This window comes from Mus musculus, chromosome 12, assembly GCF_000001635.26.
Source record: "Mus musculus strain C57BL/6J chromosome 12, GRCm38.p6 C57BL/6J".
Taxonomy (NCBI): Eukaryota; Metazoa; Chordata; class Mammalia; order Rodentia; family Muridae; genus Mus; species Mus musculus.
This window is the reverse complement of record NC_000078.6, coordinates 118,792,580-118,808,448: the sequence shown is the minus strand read 5'-3', so window position 1 is coordinate 118,808,448 and position 15,869 is coordinate 118,792,580. Positions and strand designations below refer to the sequence as shown.

Genomic DNA, 15,869 nt, shown 5'->3' with positions numbered 1-15,869 from the left:
ACTCAAAAGAGAATACATTTATCATTATTTGTAGTTCATGCTTTTTTCTTATTGATACAGTGCTATAAAACATTTCAAGCCTGCAGTTTAGAGGGAAAGAATCATATAGAAGCCTTACTTGAGTGAGCAATAACGACTTTTTTCTGATTGTCTGTAGACAAAAAAAACAAACAAACAAAAACCAAAACAACCTGTAAACAGGAGCACCTGCTTTTCAGACTTTAATTAGTAAGAGAGTCAGGGCTGGCTTAGATTTATCTTCAGGCAGGCCATTGGCACTATATATGGTGAGAGTCTGCCCAAAGGAATGTGAGTGTAGACGTGGCACTCTGCCACCAATTTGTTTAGCATGCTTACACACTTGCTTTGAGATGTAGCCTAGGTTAGCATCGAACTTACAATATGTAACTTACCACATAGTTGAAAATAACCTTGAGTCCTGAGTTTTCTGCTTCCTCTTCTGAGAACTGAGATTACATGCATATACCACCAAACTTACATAGCATTCTTTGCTGAAGCCAGACACTGACTATGGAAAACCTAACAAATTAACTATTTTGCTCTTGATTCTGTCTGTGGTAATCATTACTGGGAGGAGTTAAACCTCACACAGCAGTGTCCTGTCACTTCAGCCTGCAAGAAGGGAATCCATTTGGCTTCCTCATTCCTGAGCTCTGGGCAAACGGTGTTGGCTATAGGCACTTTGCCCCAGCCGAGTACTAAGTGCATCATTAGGAGCTGCACATGCTTGTGGGGAAAGGCATACTTCAGTAAATGCACTGAAATCTCACTGAATTGTGCCAAAGCAATTTAGGCCTTTTATTGCACTTTACTATTGGAGAATTTCACTATAAGCAACTCCTCTAAGGAGGAGTACTCCAGCAAGCTCACTCCATGGAAAGCACTTTACATGGCTCTGGAGTCTCAAAGTTTTAGTCTTCTTTCGTTTAGTTTATCAAGATTCTTCATTGGTGTTAAAATTCTATAAGATTGAAATTCAAAAATGCTAAACTAATACTCGAAATATGTCCTTCTTGCAGGAGGTATGATGTAAATAAATCGTGCTCTGGACTTTCAGCCTCTCTGCTTTATCCTATCTGCAAATCTCTCACTGACCCCAAGGTCATGTTGTGTGGCTAAGCTGGTTAGCCAGAGAGCTCCACGGATCCACTGGTCTCTGCTGTTCTCAGTGTTGGGGTTCCAGGTATACAGGGCTATGCCTTACTTTTACATAGATGCTGAAGATTCAAACTCAAGTCCTCATGCTTGCACAGAAAGCACTCTTACCCCCAGAGTCATCTCCTCATCCCCTAAAATGAACTGATTTTTTTCTCTATCTCAACACTAAAGATCAAATCTAGAACCTCTCATGTGTTAGGCATCCTCAACCCGGTAGATTGATTCTTATTTATTTGGACTTTAACCTTGTATATGCTAAGCAAGCTCCCTACTGTTGAGCTCCTTCCTGGGACTTCTTTATGCATTGCACTTTAAGACAGGCTATCAATAAGTTGCTGAGGGAGGTCTTGAACTCACCTTACAGCTCAGGCAGACCTTGAATAGCTTGTCTTGCCTCAGTTTCTTGAGTAACTAGGATTACAGGTCCAGTGAGTATTGTTTTTCTGCAATCCTCTGGTAGCTGCAAGTCTTTAGTACTATAGCTGATTAAGTGTAAAGAGGTCAGAATAATTGGGTTTGGTTTGGAGGTTTTGTCCTTTCTTCCTCCTCTTCTTTCTCTTTGCCTCATTTCATGGCTGCTTGCCCTGTCTTGCTGGCTTTTCTCTTCACACCTAGAACAGTCAGCAAAGAGTCTGGGTTTGGTATCATGGCCCTTCGGCTGGTGGCAACATCCTGCCTCTTGTTTCACTGCCAGTCAGATTCAAGTTTAACCAGAAATGAGGTAAGGAAAGAATGAAAGTAAGGCCATAAAAATGACATTAGTCACTTGTTTCCAGGCTTCTGTCACCTTCCCTTTCACAGTGTCTGTGCATGGGGAATATTAACAGGAAGATTGCTTTGATGAAAGCTTAAATTCCCTTAATGTAGTAGGGAACTGTTGGATTACAGAAACCATAGCTCTGTTGCTATGTTGTGTTTGTGCCCGTGTTGCTATGCAGGAAGAAGGTAGAGAGCTACTGATTCCTTCCTCAGACTTTTGGGCAGATTTGTTTTGGTACCACACTTTTCTTCACTGTGGGACAGTCAGGGTTAGGATTAGGGTTAGTACACTCTCACTTTCTGACGGACTTCTCAAACTCTAGCCTAGGCTGTCTCAGTTGGGTACAGCTGATGGCCTGAAGCTCACAAGTGGGTGCCAAGGCACAGCACGCCCATTTTTCCTTCCTCATGTCAGGCTTAGGTTCCCTTTGACCGCTTGTAAATTGTTGTGAGTCACTACTGGAGCAGAGCTGCTCAGATTCTCTGTAAAGAACCAGACAGCACACACTTCACTTTTTGCAGGTGACACGGACTCTGCCACAAATATCCAACTTGGTCCCTGAAGGGTGAAACCAACATGTTCAAGTAAAGTTTATTTATTTCTAAACTAAAATTTGATTTTGTATTGTTTTACATTCATAAAATATTTCCATCTTTTAATTTTTCTTCTATCTTTTTTTTCCTTTTTTCTTTCTGTTTTCTGTTTTTTTTTTTTTCTCTTTTCTTTGATGGTGACAGGAGCCCAGGGTAGCCTGAAACTCAGTAGGCCTCAGACTCCAGATCTTCTTGCTCACCCCAGTCCCCTGAGAGCTAGAATTACAGGCATCTGGACCCAGCTTCCCCAATCATTTCCAGATCTTTGCAGGTTGTACAAAATAGCATAGTAGATTAAATTTGATCTTTGGGCTGTAGTTTGCTGGTCATGACCTAGAATGATTTTTTAAAAAAAGATTTATTTATTTATTTATTTATTTATTTATTTATATTTTATGTATGTGAGTACACTGTAGCTGTACTGATGGTTGTGAGCCTTCATGTGGTTGATGGGAATTGAATTTTTAGGACATCTCTCGCTCTGGTCAACCTGCTTCGCTCCGGTTCGCCCAGCTTGCTCGGGTCAACTTTGCTTGCTCAGTCGCTGCTTACTCTGGCTCAAAGATTTATTTATTATTATACATAAGTACACTGTAGTTGTCTTCTGACACACCAGAAGAGGGTGTCAGATCTCATTACAGGTGGTTACGAGCCACCATGTGGTTGCTGGGATTTCCACTCAGGACCTTTGGAAAAGCAGTCAGTGCTCTTACCCTCTGAGCCATTTCGCCACCCCCCCACCCCCACCCCCAAAATGATTTTTTTTTTTTTTTTTGCTATGAGTTCGGTGCATCTTAAATTCAGCAGTTTACAAATGCCATTTAAAACTAGCAAGAATGCTCCATGGGTAAAGGCGCTTGCTGCTAAGCCTAATTATCTGCATTCAAACTCTGGGAACCACATGGTGGTCCCTGAAAGTTTTCCCGATGTTCACATATGCACCATAGCACATAAGCACCCTCACCCACTCATAGAGATCCTAAAATCCATGCAGGCTTCCATTTGAATACTTGAACGCCAAGGTGAGGGAATTCTACTTGATAATGCTAAGACTGCTCCCTGGGAGCCTTTCCTCCTGGCCTTTTACTGTTCTGTGGATTTGGTGGTCAGCTTACTGTTCTTTACAACCCTTGATTCAAATTTGCAAATAGCATTTCCTTTTCAGAAAATTGAGAAATGTCCTCTGAATTCAGCTAAATGTCTTCTCTAGCCTCAGCCTCCATTCCTATAGAAGTTTGGATCCCAGGATTCTCTTTTCTGTCTTGACCCAGTGTGAACATTTTAGTCTAAGATAGTGGCACTTCTGTTTGTACAAGTGACTTTAGCCTTCCGAGAGCCTCTTAGAAAGCCAAGGCAGGTTCCTTCGGTGCCACAGAAGCTCATCCACAGTGAGCCCACGAAAGGCTCCTTTTTGCCACGGTGTGTCAGCCTGCTGATGAACATAACCTTCCAAGCCTTAAAAGCCACCTTTGTCTGAAAGCATTAACCACAACCTTAGAGATTTCAGAGTTCTTAACAAAGGAACTTACAGTCACACTCTGATTTGATCTTTACCCTGAAGCCATTTCTTATGTTGACAATTTTTTTTTTTAATTGACTGGGGAGATAGAAGATAAGGAACAATGCACTTTCTTTTCAGCATGTTCTGGCCCCTCACTACTTCCTTAAGTGCATCTGTCCTTACTAGTACCTTATGATGGACAGCTAAAAGGAGCCAATTAAAATGTCTGACTTTCAGTGAGGCCATCACATTCACCCAATCCAGAAGTTTATTAGTTACTATCAGTGATGTTTTCCTAAACTGTCCCAGAACTAACTCACTCAGAATGGTGTGTTTTCTAGCCTGCTGTAGTTTTGTTACCATGAACTCAACAGCAATGCGCCCACTGTCTTGCATAGCCTTCAGCAGTCACATGATTCTCAAGCCATAAGACTGTTTTCTGTTTTTTAAGAATTATGCCACCATTAAGTACACGTTTTTGCACTCATTGTCTATTTCTGAAAAATAAAGCCTTAAGACCAGACGTTTAGATGGGTGGATAGATAGGTAGGTAGATAGATAGATAGATAGATAGATAGATAGATAGATAATTGATAGATAGATAGATAGATAGATGATAGATAGATATGGTTCATAAAATTTGGGTGGGTTCTGCAGTGAGGAACTCCCACTGGTCCTAGTCAGGTTTGATCATGTCACTTTGGCTTTTAGTACTCGGTTGAAAAGCTAGGCTTCAGGTGTTAAAGTGTGAGTGAGTAAAGGTATCACATGGTTTTCATTACCAGACTTAATAGCCTGAAGCCAGGGCTTGTCTCCACAGTGGTGACAACAGAGGTTTCAAGGTCAGCCAGGGAGAGTCAGCCCCAATATACAAAAGCTCTTTAACCATCTGTTTGCATAGCATTGACTATTTTTTCATTGATTAAAACCAGTTGTATAGCCAAACTGAGATACATGTGAGTGTAGGAGGGAATCATCCATTTGCTTATATTCTGGGAGTCCATGGGTTGGGAGAGCTGTGAACAAAGTTGGGCCCATGAATACAATGATCTTCTCCTGAGCTTACTCATCTTTACATTGTCTTGTGTACTAACAGATTAAGTAAACTCAAGAATTTCAATTTCAGAAAATTTAAGGTTTATCCAACGAAAATTTAAGGTTTATCCAACAGTAATCACCTAAAATAAGTCTATATTCAATTTTACCATTTGCCTCAATAATGTTCTTTAGAGAAAGATAAACACAAAGAAGTAAAACCAAAGCTCCTTTTCTCCCTCTCCAGCATTAAACTGAATTGCATCTTGTGCTTAACTGTTGTCCTTTTAGTTTCTTCTGTGTGGGTGAGAGAGGGTTTTTGTGGATGTGTGGAGGTCAGAACCCAACACTGAGCATCTCTTTCTATTGATCTCCATTTAATTTTCAAAGGCAAGATCTCTTGCTGAACCTGGAGCTCACGAAGGGGCCAGCAAGTCCCTGAGATCTGGCTGTCTCCATCTGTCACCACCCTTCCCGGTACTCTGGGTATAGACATGATCTGCCATGCTTAGCGTTTGTGTGGGTGATATGGATGTTAAGACAGGTCCTCACACTTGTAAGATAGCAGTTTACACACTGGGTCATCTCCCTAGCCCCTCTTGTCTATCTTAGTTGCACCAGCTCACCAATAGTGGTCACAGGTTTGTAGAGGACGGGCAAATTGTTCTATATAAGTCTCTCAGTCAGCGCTCACTTTCCCATGGTGAGAGATTTCGGTGACAGCCTAAGTGAACATATTTGTTTCATTGTATCTTCATGGAGGTGTGTCCTTTTCAGTGTGTCATATCACCTGGCATTTTAGCATGCTCTTGGTAAAACTAACCTCACAACTCTTTTAAGGGGGTTCCTGCTATTGTTTCTAAAGACATTGTTCTCTTCAGTAATTTATTTGTTACAAAATAAATTAAGTTGTTTCTTCCATGTGTTTCTGTCAAAGAGAAGGGAGGCTGGCTAGCATAGCTGCCAAGCATTGAATTTTCAAAATTTGGATCAAGCATAAGTAATTATTTAGAGATTAGTTTTTTTAAGTATGAAACAGGCTACTATGGGAGTGGATTCATCTTTAGACAAAAGGGCAAAATGTTATTATAGGTAATTAATTTGGGAGGAAAAAAAGAAGCTATATTCATTGGACAAACAAGCTGTTTTAAAGGTCTGAATTTTCATGAAGCAGCAGGAAGGTCATAAGTTAGGTCCATGTAGTAAAATGTGCATGCCAGCCTTTTGCCCTGCATAATGTCAAGCTGCTTTGCATTTATATACAATCAGGCTTCCTAATAATCAGGAAAGCATTTGGACTGTACATGCACACACAAAAAGAGCTGGTAGTGAGTATAATAGAGAAAAATGGAAACAAGGGAGCCAGGAAAGGCATTTAAGATTAGAAAATGTTTATGTAACATCTCTAAAGCATTTGATAAATTACACTACTTAGATTACCAGTTTTTCTTCCTCTATCCCTGGCTAATCTTATTAATACATTATAGCTTTAGATTGTTCTCAGTTGCAACTAGTGAATTTAAAAAAGAACAGCCCCGTAATAAAGTATCTATCATGTCTTGCTGAATAAAATGTGTATTTGTGCAATCTGAGATTGAAGGCTCTCTAAGCCTCTTGAAGTTTTAAATCAGACAACCCCCCACTTTTTGCAGACACTTCCTTATTTGTCACTTTGAGTTTGATTTATCTCAAGCAGGAGCTAAAACTGTATTAAAATCTTCTGTTAAGCATGTAAAACTCTGCATATAGAGAGCTGGCAAGTTAAACATGTCTAATGAAAGACAGCTGTGCTCTCATTGGATACAAAAATAGGTTGGAAGAGATGTATCTCTGTGAAGAATTATGAGTGTGAGAACGGGTGCTTGCTCTTTAGAGAATGGTGCAGATGTGGAAGGCAATGGAAATGTTTTTCAGTTAATTTTTTATAAAGACTATATAAAATAGCCAGAAGACCTGTGTGTTCTTCTGTTGATCAGTTCAGCAGTGCATTGGAGAGTTGGTAAATTAACTAGCACCCTCTGCTTTGTGCTCCATCCATGAAGTCACAGCTACCTTACTTAAGGACATCTTAGAATGGAAAGTGGTGTGACTTCAGTGTCTTCTACAATAATTGTTTACATACATTTTAGAATGTTACATGGCATCCTGACAGTTTTGAATTTTTCTCTGCAACTAAATGATATTTTGTTGAGAATTTGAAGGTATAGCATTAATATGGTTCAGTTGATAACAGCTCTTGCCACCAAGTCCAGTGACCTGAATTTGATCTCTGAAAACCACAAGGTGGAAAGACAGAACAACTGACTCTCCCAAGATGTTATCTGGCCTACACACACATACATATACACACATGAACACACATCATACATGTGCACAAATACATACACATACATAAACTACACACATGTATACACATATATACACATGCAAAAGCACACACATATAAACACACATACTTGCACAACACATACACATAACCATGCACACACTTGCACAATGTACACATGCACTTATGCACAATGCACACACCTCAAATACACACATGCACACATGTAAACATATTTACATACATGCATTCACACATACAGCCACACATATTATGCACATACATATACATTCAAAGACATATATACACATACCCACATGCACACATGCACACAGATATGCATACCCACAAATAGAGGAATGTAATTTTAAAAACATTTTAAGAAGACTTTGGAATGACTATAGAGTTTTAACATTAAAAATTAATGATAAATGACAATGGCCCATTTATACATTATGATGCAAAATATCTAATCACATGTCTTGTCAGCTTCTGATCATATTTAAACCATAGTCTACATGAAAAGAAATAAAGGCAGCACCTCATGATGTCATCTTAAGAAACTTTAAATCCAAATTAAAACAAAATTATTTGATTTCAGTCTAATCTTTAAAATTCTGTTGGGTTTTTCTAATCATGGGAGTATACTGGAATTCTAGGACTGATTCATTAATTCATTCATTTATAACACCAAGTGTCTGACAGGCAGAAAAATCTTCAATAAATGCTCATTACAATGTCATAGGAGCATATGCCTATCTACACAGCAATGCTGACATGGGCTCCTCATAGACTGCAAGATTTAAACTGTTTGCCTAGCATGTTCAGTTTATATTATATAAAGTTTTGTTTTGAGTTTGTGTACTGGCTGGTTTTGTGTGTTAACTTGACACAAGCTAGAGAAAGGAGCCTCCCTTAAGGAAATGCCTCCATGAGATCCAGCTGTAAGGTATTTTTTTCAATTAGTGATCAAGGGTGGGAGGGCCCATTATGGGTGGTGCCATCCCTGGGCTGGTAGTCTTGGGTTCTACAAGAAAGCAAGCTGAGCAAGCCAGGGGAAACAAGCCAGTAAGGAACATCCTCCATGGCTTCTGCTCAGCTCCTGCCTCCAAGTTCCTGCCCTGTGTGAGTTCCTGTCATGACTTCCTTTGGTAATGAACAGCAGTGTAGAAGTGTAAGCTGAATAAACCCTTTCCTCCCCAACTTGCTTCTTGGTCATGATGTTTTGTGAAGGAATAGAAACCCTGACTAAAACAATTTGTCTCATCAACTCAATAAATATGTGTGCCTTCTATGAGCCCCGCACTATACAATCCCTGGCAACATCTCTGTATAAGGTAGGTGAACTATTACCGTGTGTAACTTGAATTTTTTTTTTTTTGTAAGAAAGATAGGAAACAGGTAAACAAGATGACTATATATTTTCATTAGTATCATAAAGAAAAAAATGTTCAGAGTGACTGTGTCCCGTGTGTGTGTGTGTGTGTGTGTGTGTGTGTGTGTGTGTGTGTGTTTGCACAGCTATCTGTGACTGTGGATAAGAGAAGGGGATGATGTTGGATATATGATGTCATGGATGGGAGAGTCAGAGATGACATCTTCTAAAGACCATGATACAGACATGAGGAATGAAAAAACAGTTGTGTAAAATGACATGCAATATTGTGCAAGTATAATCTTCAGATTTAATGTAATTCATATGATAATTTTAGTCTTTTTATTTTATTTTATTTTACAATTTAGCTTTATCTATGCTGGAACTTGCTATGTAGACCAGGCTGGTCTTGAATTCATAAAGATCTTCCTGCCTCTGCCTCCAGAGTACTAGGCTAAAGGTTTGTGCCACAATGCTTGACCCCAATTTTGATTTTGAGAAAGAAAAAAAATAATTGATTTAGGTCTCCCAAGATTCCAAAGCTTACATTAGTTGTCAGTGTTCTTGACAGTAAGACCAGAAGCAGGGATTGCTCCTACTCTTTAAAACAGAGTCATTTAAAAACATGGCAGAGGGGTAAAGGCATTAAGGGATGGGAATTAGAGATGTAGCAAAACACCTGTGCCTGCACATTTTCCATTTCATCTCAACTCAGTGAAGAGTTTAAAATTGAATATAGGTAAGTTGGCTAAAAAACTGTAATTCTGAGTCATCAGCCACATATTCGAAAAGAAATACACAGCCAATGCTGGCAGCTTCTATTTTTCAGATTAGAAATTAACTGCTATCTTGTCAAAAGGAAATGGCATGTTTTATTATTGAAGAGGCAGCTCCATTAGCTTCTCTGGGCCACAAGGGCCCATTTATTTAATTGGTTCTTCCAAGATGCTAAGTGGATCCCCAGTGACCAGGCCAAATCATTGGACCTCCAAAGGTGGGTGATTTGTGCAAATCAACACATAGCAGATTTTTGGTAGTAATCGTAAACTACAGATATTGAATAAAGAACTGGAGAAATCCAGTCTTTTTCATCTCTGCTGAAAGTGGCTTAGGTTCAGAGCTTTAATGATTGACTTTATATAAAATAGTAAAAAAATCCATATTATCTTTTAGATGAAGACCCTAAAAATTGTTTGAAACTCAAAACTTTAATGATGTGTGCACACACACATTTGTGTCTACCTGTATATGCATATATGTGTATGTGTGCATATGTGTGCCTGTACATGTGTGTGCATGTGTGCATACCTTTATGTGTATATGCATGTTTGTGTACCTGTTCGCACACATGTGTATTTGTATGTGTGTGCCTATGTGTGTACCTATACATGTGTGTGCTCATGAGTGTGAGTACCTGTATGTGTGTTTTGTAGATGTGTGCATGTGTGTGTATTTGTGTGTGTGTTTGCTGAGAGTTGACCCTAGATCCTTATACATGCTAGACAAGTAGTCTGCCAGTGAGTGATGGCCCATTCCCTTGTATATCTATTAAATGAGAAGATTAAAACCAGATATATAGAAATAAATAAAAATATCCAGTTTTATTATTTTAAAAATGGAGTGGATTCCATCCAGGAAGTGGGTAGACTACAGATCTCCATCTCTACCTTTACTTTCTCCAACCTAAGACCCCAATCTCATTTCCAGTTCTGTAGTAGACACCTGTTGCAGTCTCCCTCCCTCTCTTGCTCCCATCTCCATTGAGCCATACAGATCCTTCCCTCCAAGCTTCTCTCCCATCACAGATCACTGTATCTCATTTCCCAACCCCAGCAGGTATTCCCTGGGAATGCACAGGATACTCTGGCCAGGGAAGCAGGTAGGCTAACTGTGGCTCTTCACCTTTCCCTCCTCTCCTTCAAATCCACTTCCTCAACTCTGTAGGAGACCAGCTGATGTGCCCTCCTCTCTTTTATCTGGAGGCCTTTTGTGACTGTATTATGTCTCCAAGTTCAGTGTTTTTAATGGGGTTGGTGAGTGTGTGAATGTGTGTCTCTGTTTGCTGTGCCTTCTCTTGGACTCTTTCACTTGTGTTTGTTTTTTTCAATTATGATGTGTTAGCTTTTGTTTTATCTCATTAGACTATTTCATTTTATTATTATCCCTTAGAAATCTGTTTGTTTTCTAATGAGAGACAAAAAGGGGGTGGATCTGGATGGGAGGAGAGGTGGGGAGGAACTAGGAGGAGTAGAGGGAGGAGAAACCATAATTAGGATATATTATGTAGAAAAAAACCCCTATTTTCAATAAAAGGGAAAAATCAAGTGATAATTAAACATATAAGTAAAAATATGATTGTTTGATCTTACCCGCGTTCTCGCGACCGGCCAGGAAAGACGCAACAAACCGTAATCTTCTGCGGCAAAGCTTTATTGCTTACATCTTCAGGAGCCAGAGAGCAAGAGAGCAAGAGAGCAAGAGCAAGAAAGCAAGAAAAAGAACAAGAACAAGAAAGCAAGAGAAAGAAAAAGAATGGCAAAACCCCGTCCCTTTTAAGGAGAATTATCCTCCGCCTAGGACTTATTACTCCCTGATTGGCTGCAGCCCATCGGCCCAGTTGTCATCACGGGAAAGGCAGAACACATGGCGGGAAAACTGCCCCTGCACGTGTGCAGATTATGTTTACCACTTAGAACACAGCTGTCAGCGCCATCTTGTAATGGCAAATGTGAGGGTGGCTCCTCACAGATCCCCCTTTTCTTTTAATAAGAGCAATAGGCCACCCATATTAATGAGAGTGGAGATAGAGGTCAAATCCCCAGTGTGCAGGTAAAGGAGCCATGTACAGGATTAGCTCTTAGGCTCACAAGCTTTTACCCAGAGCAACCCTGACCTGCTCCCGTGTCATTTTTCCTGGGGGAAGGGAACTAGGACACTGAACCTTCATGAAAGATGACATGTCTCCCTAGAATAGGCTCATATGTGCCGCAGAGCCCTTCTACTGCAGTGCTTAGCCGTGCAACTCTCTCGGGCTGCTGAAGCACACTCACTCTATCCCGTGCAATGAGACTAGCCTCGTGGGGTGCAAGAGCTGAATGGCCAGCGACCTATTGCCTAAGCATAGATAACCATATATCAGGGGAAGCACCATGTTCTAGAGCTGCAAGTGCCTGGGCAATAACCACCTTGTCTCTCCTAGTTTGGGCCTTAAGCTTACATACCAACCAAAGAAGCAACACTAATCCACAGCAAAGTATATCTCCAAATTATATCAATCCCACCCATTCTTTAAAGAAGGAAAATGCTGAGGAGATCCAATTGGGTAATCCTTTGATCAGGGACAGGTCCAAGCACGTGGAGTTGACCTGAATAATGGCAATTCTCAATTCCCGAAGGGTCTGTTCAAATTCAGCCGTCCAATTCTGTAACATATACTGAGAAAGACTTTTTGACAAATTAGCTGCCCTAGTAAATTTCTCATACTGAATGGAAGTAACGCATAATGAGAGTTCCCCCAAGCTCCCGACAAACCCTGAGCCAGTCTTGTAAACTTTTGTTCTTTCTTGGGGCTATGGCCGCTCTGCATTCCTGCGTGGCTTGCTCATAAATAAGCTATTCTACCAGAGGTGCGGCTTGCTCTGAATCTCCAAAAATACGCTCTGCTGCCTCTGTCATTCTGGCCACAAAATCTGAGAATGACTCCTGAGGTCCCTGGACGATCTTTGTTAGTTGTCCAGTGGCTTCACCTGCTCCGGAGAGCACCTTCCAGGCCCTAATAGCCTTTTCATCTGATTCAGAACTATTAAGAACTGGCTCCTTGAGCTCACCTAGTGATGAGTATAGGCTCCTTCTCCTAAAGACCTCCGCTAATTGATCTTTTTTCTTTTCTTTCCTTCTAATCTCTCCCCAGGTATTCTTACCTGACCTAAACTTTTCCTCGGGTTCAAGACCCTTGGAAAGGCCTGTATACTTATTTTGTGTACCATATTTCCTCTTTGCTCCTACTCTCTCTCCCCGCTTTACTTCTGATAGATTGCCCTGAATTTCATCCAGAATTTTCAGCCCTGCCTTAACCACTTGATAACATGTGAAAAGGAACAAAAAGGCTCCTAACACTAGAAAAAGTTCAAGGCCAAACATACCTTGTAAAGCTATTTCCCACTTTACTTCTGATAGACTGTCTTGAATTTCGTTAGAAAGTTCAAGACCAGACTTACCTTGTAAAGCTATTTCCCACTTTACTTCTGATAGACTGTCTTGAATTTCGTTAGAAAGTTCAAGGCCAGACTTACCTTGTAAAGCTATACTTACGGGTACCCTGTTCCCCAGCTGAAGAGTTCTGAATTCACGCAGTTGAATCCTTCTCAACAGTCTGTGTTTCAGGAACACTTCATTACCACCATTCCCCAGCTGAAGAGTTCTGAATTCACGCAGTTGAATCCTTCTCAACAGTCTGTTTTACGGGAACACTTCATTACCACCGTTCCCCAGCTGAGGAGTTCTGAATCCACACCGGATCCTTCTCAACAGTCTGTTTTACGGGAACCTTTATGACCGTGACCCGCAGTTCTGGTTCCGGAATGAAGAATCTTCCTTGCGCCGGTGATGGTAACCGTCCCGTCCCGGGTTTTCTCGTCCCGGGATTTCTCGTCCCAGGTCTTCTCGTCCCGGGATTTCTCGTCCCGGGTTTCGGCACCAACTCTTACACGCGTTCTCGCGACCGGCCAGGAAAGACGCAACAAACCGTAATCTTCTGCGGCAAAGCTTTATTGCTTACATCTTCAGGAGCCAGAGAGCAAGAGAGCAAGAGAGCAAGAGCAAGAAAGCAAGAAAAAGAACAAGAACAAGAAAGCAAGAGAAAGAAAAAGAATGGCAAAACCCCGTCCCTTTTAAGGAGAATTATCCTCCGCCTAGGACTTATTACTCCCTGATTGGCTGCAGCCCATCGGCCCAGTTGTCATCACGGGAAAGGCAGAACACATGGCGGGAAAACTGCCCCTGCACGTGTGCAGATTATGTTTACCACTTAGAACACAGCTGTCAGCGCCATCTTGTAATGGCAAATGTGAGGGCGGCTTACACGCTTTCTCGCGACCAGCCAGGAAGAACGCAACAAACCGGAATCTTCTGCGGCAAAAGCTTTATTGCTTACAGCTTCAGGAGCAAGAGAGCAAGAGAGCAAGAGTGCAAGAGAGAGAAAAAGAACAAGAGAGCAAGAGCAAGAGAGAGAAAAAGCAAGAACAAGAGAGAGAAAAAGCAAGAACAAGAGAGAGAAAAAGAACAAGAACAAGAAAGCAAGAGAAAGAAAAAGAATGGCGAAACCCTGTCCCTTTTAAGGAGAATTATCCTCCGCCTAGGACGTATTACTCCCTGATTGGCTGCAGCCCATCGGCCCAGTTGTCATCACGGGAAAGGCAGAACACATGGCGGGAAAACTGCCCCTGCACGTGTGCAGATTATGTTTACCACTTAGAACACAGCTGTCAGCGCCATCTTGTAATGGCAAATGTGAGGGCGGCTCCTCACAGTTTGATAGTATTTTATGCTAAAAAACTGATAATGCTAAAATGTCAGCATAATAGTAACACTATTAAGAGATCTAAAGATGCAAATATAGGTCAGGGTAGCTACCAAAACAAGAAAAATCTGTACGTTCAAGATTTAGCTCTACCAGCAGATGGCCTATTAAGTAAATCTTTCATGGCTGTGGCAGCGGCTGCGGAGAGGTGGGTGTGGGGTTTGGGGGAGCAGGGGCAGGGAGCTCAGGGTCCGTTCGGGGACCAGGAGGGTCTGGGGCAGGGGCAGGAGGTGAAGGTGATAAAGAAGAATCCTTTCAACGTGGGTCCATGTTACAGCATGGTCAGCTCTGCTTATGTCCACATGCTTAAGACCAGAGTGGCCATCAAGAAGATCAGCCGCTTCAAGAATCAAACCTACTGTCAGCACACATTGAGGGAAATCCAGATCTTGCTGCGATTCTGCTATGAGAATGTCATAGGCATCTGAGACATCCTCAGAGCACCCACCCTGGAAGCCATGAGAGATGTTTATGTTGTTCAGGACCTCATAGAGACGAACCTGTACAAGCTGCTTAAGAGCCAGTGGCTGAGCAATGACCACATCCACTACTTCCTCTACCAGATCCTCTGGGGCCTCAGCCAGTGTGCTGCATCGGGACCTGAAACCCTCCAATCTGCTCATCAACATTACCTGTGACGTCAAGATCTATGATTTTGGCTTGGCCTGGACTGCTGACCCTGAGCATGACCAAACTGGCTTTCTGACCACACACTGGTCAGAGATCATGAAACTCCAAGCGCTACACCAAATCCATCGACATCTAGTCTATAGGCTGCATTCTGGCTGAGATGCTCTACAATTAGCCCATCTTCCCCTGCAAGCACTTCTTGGACCAGCTCAACCACATTCTAAGTATCCTGGGTTCTCCATCTCAGGAGGACCTTAATTCTTTCATTAATATGAAGGCCTGAAACTATCTAGTGTTTCTAATGAAGATTGTTAGGGCTGGGGAAATAGTTCAGTAGGTATAGTGGCTGATATGCAACCACAGAGACCTGAGTTTGGATCCCTAGAACCCATGTGAAGTCTAGGCATGGATCACATGTATATAACCCTAAAACTGACAGAGGGATGAGGGGTGCAGAGGCAGGTGGAGTCAGTCAGCCACTCAGTGAATGCTGGATTAAAGAAAGAGAGAGAGAAAGAGAGAGAGAGCCTATCTCAAATAACATGATGGCAGAAGACTCTCAGTGGTAAGCTCTGGCCTTCACACACATGCACATACACAAACATACATTTATAAATATCACACATGCAAAGTAAAAAGAATGTAATATATAACGTCATACCTCAAAAAATATTAGTTTTAATTGCAGCATTTCAACAAAAAGCAGGGCTAATTCATGCATTTTACTGGTTACCATTGAGTACAAACTCTGTATGGATTGTTGGATTGGTTTAATATACCTTTGTAAACAAATGTCTTTATTGTATGGATACTTTTTACCAGGGACAGGGATCTAACCTAGAGCCTCACACATACTAGACAAGCATTCCACCAGACCCTGTACCCTCAAGCC

General features: G+C 41.4%; 1 pseudogene; it reads left to right on the top strand.

Annotated features, from left to right (window-relative positions):
- Nucleotides 1–1,825: 1,825 nt before the first annotated feature.
- On the top strand, nt 1,826–15,314 carry Gm6171 (annotated as a pseudogene).
- The last annotated feature ends 555 nt before the right edge of the window (nt 15,315–15,869 follow it).